Raw genomic sequence first — 8,237 nt, 5'->3', positions numbered from 1 at the left:
CCATTTGCGAGAAACACGTCCGTGTCTCGCATGTGAAAACCAAGCTCTGGCGCCGGCACTTGGGAGCGGAGCATGCGGCTCCATGTGTCGCTATGCGGCCGCACGCTCCGCTCTGGAGTGCCGGCGCCACAGCTTGGTTTTCACATGCGAGACATGGACGTGTTTCTCGCAAATGGAAAAGAGCCCTTACTCCGAGGCAGCGGACTTCCGGAACGGGGGAAAGAGTGATGTTGTTAATTGTGATAGATAGGTCAGGTATGGAAGATCTATGGGATGGAGGAAAGATGATGAGTTCAGATTTGTCCACATTGAGTTTGAGGAAGCGAGAGGAGAAGGAGGATATGGCTGATAGACACTCTGGGATTCTGGACAGCAGAGAGGTGACGTCTGGGCCAGAGAGACAGATCTGAGTGTCATCAGCATAAAGGTGGTACTGGAATCCATGAGACTTTATGAGTTGTCCCAGGCCAAGTGGATACAAGGTTCACAAGACAACCCCTTTAAACACTTATAGCATATTCACACAGGATCCCCAGCATCATGTCATCAGTGTCTTTAAGATGAGAGACCCTGCTCTGGGACCTGTACCTATTAAAATCTAAAGGATATGCCAAAATTTAAGACATCTTGAAAAAGTGGTTAATGTCCCCTATCCTGGGCCTTTTCCTGGTATAATGTCCCCTATCCTGGGCCTCTTCCTAGTATAATGTCCACTATAATGGGCTCCTTCCTGGTATAATGTCCCCTATCCTGGGCCCTTCCTGGTATAATGTCCCCAATCCTGGGCTCCTTCCTGGTATAATGTCCCCAATCCTGGGCCCCTTACTGGTATGTCCCCTATCCTTGGTCTCTTCCTGGTATAATGTCCCCTATCCTGGCATAATGTCCCCTATCCTGGGCCTTTTCCTGGTATAATGTCCCCTATCCCGGGCCCCTTCCAGGTTTAATATCCCCTATACTGGGCCCCTTCCTGGTATAATGTCCCGTCTCCTGGGCCTCTTCCTGGTATGTCCCCTACACTGGGCCCCTTCCTGGTATAATTTTCCCTATCCTGGGCATTTTCCTGGTATAATGTCACCTATCCTGGTATGTCCCCTATCCTGGTATAATGTCCCCTATCCTGAGCCCCTTCCTGGTATAATGTCCCCTATCCTGGGTCTCTTCCTGGTATAATGTCCCCTATCCTGGACCTCTTCCTGGTATGATGTCCCCTATCCTGGGCCCCTTCCTGTTATAATGTCCTCCATCATGAGCCCCTTTCCGTAATGTCACCCACCCTTTCAGTAACAGTCACTAGTTCTGAGCTCCTTCCTCCTATAATGTCTACCATCCTGGGCCACCTCCAGTAATAATGTTCCCTGTTATGCTACCCTTCTCCAACACTTTTTTTTTAAAGACGATTCTTCTTACCCATTCATGGTGTGCAGCATCCTCTTCTGTAGCCAATACAGAGGCCGCAGCTGATTTCGGTGTGCTTGCCATAGACTTCGCATTACACTACTGTTGTGAATTCTGTGGCAGAGCTCCCTCCTGTGGTCACAAGTGGTACTTCGGCTGATTCTCTCTGTGAGCTTCCGTTGGTGGAGGAAAGTGGTACTGCGGCTTCTGAGTTTCCTTCCTCAGGTGATGTGGTGAAGTCGTTAGGTGCTGCTCTATTTAACTCCACCTTGTGCTTTGATCCTGGCCTCCAGTCAATGTTCTAGTATTGGACCTGTTTCCTCCTGGATCGTTCCTGTGGCCTGCTGCTCTGCATAGCTAAGTTCCGCTTTGCTATTTTGTTTGCTGTTTTTTTCTGTCCAGCTTGTCTATTTGTTTTTTCCTGCTTGTTGGGAGCTCTGGGACGCAGAGGGTGTACCTCCGTGCCGTTAGTTCGGTACGGAGGGTCTTTTTGCCCCCTTTGCGTGGTTTTTGTAGGGTTTTGTGTTGACCGCAAAGTTACCTTTCCTATCCTCGCTCTGTTCAGAAAGTCGGGCCTCACTTTGCTAAATCTATTTCATCTCTACGTTTGTCTTTTCATCTTTACTCACAGTCATTATATGTGGGGGCTGCCTTTTCCTTTGGGGTATTTCTCTGAGGCAAGGTAGGCTTATTTTCTATCTTCAGGCTAGCTAGTTTCTCAGGCTGTGTCGAGTTGCATAGGGAGCGTTAGGCGCAATCCACGGCTGCCTTTAGTGTGTTGGTGAGGATTAGGGATTGCGGTCAGCAGAGTTTCCACGTCTCAGAGTTCGTTCTATGTTTTTGGGTTATTGTCAGGTCACTGTATGTGCTCTGACCTCAATGTCCATTGTGGTACTGAATTACCTTATCACGACACACTACTACCATGCACAGCCTGTGACCGGCGCACCATAGTCAGCTGCCAGCCCCTGACTGGACTGTAGGCATGTACTGCAGTGCAGGGAGCCAGCGGGTTTCTGCACCGCAACACACTTCAGCTCATGGGCGGACATACCGCCAGTTCAAACGGTGTGGATGCACCGGGGCCCGGAGGCTCCAGGGGGGCCTTGCATGGCGGCTAATAAAGAGGGCAATCTGGCCAGTTTATCCGGCCCTGAGACTCCGGGGGGCGCCTGGCCAGATTGCCCTCATGTGCGGTGGGCAGGGAGCAATCCCTGCAGCTCCGCTGCCTGAAAGAGAAAATGGCAGCGGAGCAGAACTTCAGGTAATGGATCCATCCTGCTTCCTGCCTGCGCTTTCTTTCTTACACAGCAGCGGCTCAATGGCATCATCATTCAGCGCCATGGCTGTGCGAGACAGGAAACTGCCGGTGATGGTGTGGTTTCAGGATACCATGCGCAGAGGTGAGGTGTGTGTGCAGAGAGGTGAATGGTGCGGTGTCTGTGTAGGTGGAGAGGGCAATGATTGGGTTAACGGAGAAAACAATGATGGGGTGATGAGGCAAAGGGCAATGATTGGGTTGACAGAGGTCAATGATGGGGGTGATGGGGCAGAAGGCAATGACTGGGTTGACGGAGAGGGCAATGATATGGGTGGTGGGGGAGAAAGCAATGATGGGGTGGTGTAAAGGGCAATAATGGGGGTGGTGGGAGGAGGAAATGTTGGAGGCGGTGTAATGAGCAATGATGGGGTAGTGGGGGAAAAGACAATGATGGTGGTGGAAAGGGCAATGATGGGGATGGTGGGGGAGGAAGAAATGATAGAGGTCGTGGAATGCGTAATGATGAGGGTGGTGGGGAGAAGACGATGATGGCAACGGAAAGGACAATGATGGGGTGGTGGTTAGGAAGCAATGATGGAGGTGGTGGAATGGGCAACAATGAGGTGTTGGGGAGAAAGCAATGATGGAGGTGGTGAAGAGGGCAATCATGGGGGTGGGGGAGAGGGCAATAATGGGATGCAGGGGGGAGGAGGACAATGAGGAGTATGGGGGATTGGGATGGGAGGAAGGGTGATTTATAATGGATTTAGGAAAGGGGGGTAGAGGAAGACATTATTATCGATTATTATGTCTAACACAGTCCCATAGTATAAAGTGTACTCACTTATAATGTATAGCAGTCCCTTAGTACATAGTGTACTCACTTATGTATATCATAGTCCCGTAGTGTACTCACTTATTATGTATAATACCATCCTAAGTTAGTTTCCTTTTTTGTTATGTATAACACCATCCCTTGTTACGTACCATCTTCTTCAGTTACATATGGTGTTGTCTCTTATTATATAGCTTCCTCTGCTGTTATATACAGTTCTGTCTCTTACATAGTGTATTGTTGGTATTTTTGATATTCACAGCACCTTCTTTTATTACATAGTCCCCTCTCTTGTTAGATATAAAATGACTACTAATGGAGGAGCTGGTGACCAGACTACCAGTCCATCAGCTCCTCCTTTAGAAAAGAAGCTTTCCCATGCTCCATCAGCCATGATTGCATTATACAGTTAACAAGACAGGATGGTATATAATAAAAAACAGGGTTCTATAAAATCCATTATGTAAGGGACGGTGCTGTACATAACAAGGGAGGGCATCGTATAATAAAAGACGGCAATATACATAATATAAATACAAGTGTATGTGTGTATCAACGATGATGTCATAATGGTTGCCATGGCAAAGATGATGTAATAATGGTTGCTATGGCAACAATGTCATAATAGGATGCAATGGTAACAGTGATGTCATAATGGTTGCCATGGTGACGATGTCATAATAGGTTGTGATGGTTATGTCATAATGGTTGTCATGGTGACGATGTCGTAAGTTGCCATGGCGACGATGTCATAAGTTGCCATGGCGACGATGATGTCAGAATGGTTGCCATGGCGAAGATGATTTCATAATGGGTATATGGGCATGGTACTATGGGATGGAGGATGTGTGATGGGTATATGGGCACAGGACTATGGGATGGAGGATATGTATGATGGGTATATGGGCACAGGACTATGGGATGGAGGATATGTATGATGGGTATATGGGCACGGGACTATGGGATGGAGGATGCGTGATGAGTATATGGGCACGGTACTATGGGATGGAGGATATGTATGATGGGTATATGGGCACAGGACTATGGGATGGAGGATATGTATGATGGGTATATGGGCATGGAACTATGGGATGATGTGTGATGGGTATATTGACACGGGACAATGGGGTGGAGGATATGTATGATAGGTATATGGGCACGAGACTATGGGATGGAGGATATGTATGATGGGTATATGGGCACGGGACTATGGGATGAGGATAATCATTACGATTTGTTGTAACTAACCACAGTGAGTTACTATGCTCGGGCAACGCCGGGCTCTTCTGCTAGTACATAATAAAGGAGACTATGTAATACATACATGTATGTGTGTGTGGCTATATATATATATATATATATATATATATATATATATATATATATATATACACACTGCTCAAAAAAATAAAGGGAGCACTTAAACAACAGAGTATAACTCCAAGTAAATCAAACTTCCGTGAAATCAAACTGTCCACTTAGGGAGCAACACTGTTTGACAATCAATTTCACATGCTGTTGTGCAAATGGAATAGACAACAGATGGAAATTATTGGCAATTAACAAGACACTCAATAAAGGAGTGGTTCTGCAGGTGGGGACCACAGACCACATCTCAGTACCAATGCTTTCTGGCTGAAGTTTTGATCACTTTTGAATGTTGGTTGTGCTTTCACACTCCTGGTAGCATGAGACGGACTCTACAACCCACAAAAGTGGCTCAGGTAGTGCAGCTCATCCAAGATGGCACATCAATGCGAGCTGTGGCAAGAAGGTTTACTGTGTCTGTCAGCATAGTATCCAGAGGCTGGAGGTGCTACCAGGAGACAGGCCAGTACACCAGGAAATGTGGAGGGGGCCGTATGAAAGCAAAAACCCAGCAGCAGGACCGCTACCTCAGCGTTTGTGCAAGAAGGATCAGGAGGAGCACTGGCAGAGCCCTGCAAAATGACCTCCAGCAGGCCACAAATGTGCATGTGTCTGCAAAAACGGTTAGAAACTGACTCCATGAGGATGGTCTGAGTGCTAGATGTCCACAGATGGGGGTTGTGCTCACAGCCCAACACTATGCAGGATACTTGGCATTTGACATAGAACGCCAGGATTGGTAAATTCGCCACTGGCACCCTATGCTCTTCACAGATGAAAGCAGGTTCACACTGAGCACATATGACAGAGTCTGGAGACACCGTGGAGAGCGATCTGCTGCCTGCAACATCCTTCAGCATGACTAGTTTGGCAGTGGGTCAGTGATGGTGTGGGGTTGCATTTCTTTAGAGGGCTGCACAGCCCTCCATGTGCTCGTCAGAGGTAGCCTGACTGCCATTAAGTACCGAGATGAGATCCTCAGACCCCTTGTGAAACCATATGCTAGTGCGGTTGGCCCTTGGTTCCTCCTAATGCAGGACAATGCCAGACCTCATGTGGCTGGAGTGTGTCAGCAGTTCCTGCAAGATGAAGGCATTGAAGCTATGGACTGGCCCGCCTGTTCCCCGGACCTAAATCCGATTGAACACATCTGGGACATCATGTCTCGCACCATCCACCAACGTCACGTTGCACTACAGACTGTCCAGGAGTTGGTGGATGCTTTAGTCCAGGTCTGGGAGGAGATCCCTCAGGAGACCATCCGCCGCCTCATCAGGAGCATGCCCAGGCTTTGTAGGGAGATCATACAGGCACGTGGAGGCCACACACACTACTGAGCATCATTTCCTTGTCTTGAGGCATTCCACTGAAGTTGGATCAGCCTGTAACTTCATTTACCACTTTGATTTTGAGCATCATTCCAACTCCAGACCCCCGTGGGATATTAGTTGTGATTTATGTTGATAATTTTTAGGTTTTATTGTTCTCAACATACTCCACTATGTAATGAGTAAAGACACTGCGGCATCCATCGGACCAGGACTGCCCCTAGGTGAGTATAATCTAACCTCTTTTTCTCATCTTTCAGGATACATCGGGGGCTTATCTACAGCATTACAGAATGCTGTAGATAAGCCCCTGATGCTGGTGGGCTTAGCTCGCCTTCGATTTTGGGGGTGACGGGTTCCCTTTAACCCTGTGTCAGGCGCTATAGGCCGATAGGCACAGCGCACACATTTGTTTCCCCTCCTCTCCAAGGCAGCAGGGGAGCCCACCCCTCCCAGTACCATTATATCTTTAGGTGCTGCCTGAAATCCTCCCTCAGTTTTACCGCCCTCCTTGTGGAGAGCGGGTGAGACCTCCAGGGCATCTCGGGCTCATTGTGCCTGAAAGCTCGTACGTTGTTTTGTTTTCATCACAGTTGGTTATTTTGCTCGTTTTATGAATAATACAAAGTATGTGAATATTTTGTAGAAATAAGAGGGTTTTGTGGGTAGTTGTGACATTTTGGTACACTTTGTTTTGGCATCTGACCTTGTGTCCTCTCTTTTACATCCCTATGAAGGTCACCGATTCCTTCAGAGCCCAGAAATGAGATATTACAGGGGGCTTCCTAATGTGTGACGGTCACTGCGCAGGAAATGGGGAGAGCCAGAGACGCTGGAAGATAAAACAATGAAGTTCTGCCTTCTGCGCAGTGGGACCCCACAGATGGGGAGCTTGGACCCCAGTGAGGGCGGCGGTGCAGGGCCGCACATGATGAGAACGGTGGTCGCCGACAGTGGGAAGTTTCCCTGATGAGCAGAAATTCCCAGCGGTCAGACCCCACAAAGCAGTAAGTTAGCACACCCCTAGGAATAAATAACACGTCCTGACTGGACAACCACTCTGGGGAAGGGATCAGCTTTATTGTCAGGTGGCCGCCATGGAAACACAGCCCCCCACAGCCCGCACTCTGGGGTCCCACGAGGGCAGGCAGCCGCGTTACCTTTCTCCTCCTCGTTGCGTTGGTCCGTGGTGAAGGCGATCAGATTGCGGCAGGACCAGGCGCACACTAGCGGGATGGAGGGGCAGTGGCTGGTGCGGGGCTTCCTGTCCCACTCACAGGTGTACGCTACGTCCATGGTGACAGTCTGCCCGCCGGAGGCGAGAGCACGGCCACTCAGGGGGGAGGAGGGGAAACCGGGAGAGCCACCAGTCTGAGACCCCCAAGTACCGCGCACAGCGACCTGCCGGACACACCACTGTCTGCGCCCACCAGTGACGCGTCCTGCCCGGACACACCGACCAGCAGCAGCGCAGCTACAAGCCTGAGCCTGAGCAGTGGCGCATAACAATGACGTCACACAGATTTGCATGCTCCCATGATGCCTCACTGAAAGCAGAGATCTGAAACGGAGCAAAACATAACGTGAATTCCACGGAAAGTGACACATGCACGGCATTACCCGACACTATCTATCGGTATTACCGGGAGGAAGCAAATATCATCATAGTCGCCATGAGTTAAAGTCTTACAGACCATTGGACTATATATACCGAGGTAATCTGCATGGACGTCGTGCTCGCTTCGGCAGCACATATACTAAAATTGGAACGATACAGAGAAGATTAGCATGGCCCCTGCGCAAGGATGACACGCAAATTCGTGAAGCGTTCCATATTTTATATCCCCCACAGTCATATCATTATGTTTCCATATTTTATATCCCCCACAGTGATATCATTATGTTTCCATATTTTATATCCCCCACAGTGATATCATTATGTTTCCATATTTTATATCCCCCACAGTGATATCATTATGTTTCCATATTATATGTCCCCCACAGTGATATCATTATGTTTCCATATTTTATATCCCCCACAGTGATA

The 8,237-nt window shown here is 48.6% G+C and overlaps 1 non-coding gene across 1 annotated transcript; it reads left to right on the top strand.

The window, feature by feature from the left end:
* Positions 1–7,923: 7,923 nt before the first annotated feature.
* LOC138660463 (U6 spliceosomal RNA) lies at positions 7,924–8,030 on the top strand. The gene has a single exon (XR_011317860.1). It is a non-coding gene; the product is annotated as a U6 spliceosomal RNA (small nuclear RNA).
* The last annotated feature ends 207 nt before the right edge of the window (positions 8,031–8,237 follow it).

This window comes from Ranitomeya imitator, chromosome 1, assembly GCF_032444005.1.
Source record: "Ranitomeya imitator isolate aRanImi1 chromosome 1, aRanImi1.pri, whole genome shotgun sequence".
In the NCBI taxonomy this organism is placed as follows: domain Eukaryota; kingdom Metazoa; phylum Chordata; class Amphibia; order Anura; family Dendrobatidae; genus Ranitomeya; species Ranitomeya imitator.
Note: the sequence above shows the minus strand (reverse complement) of the source record. Positions and strands in the feature narration are given on the sequence as shown.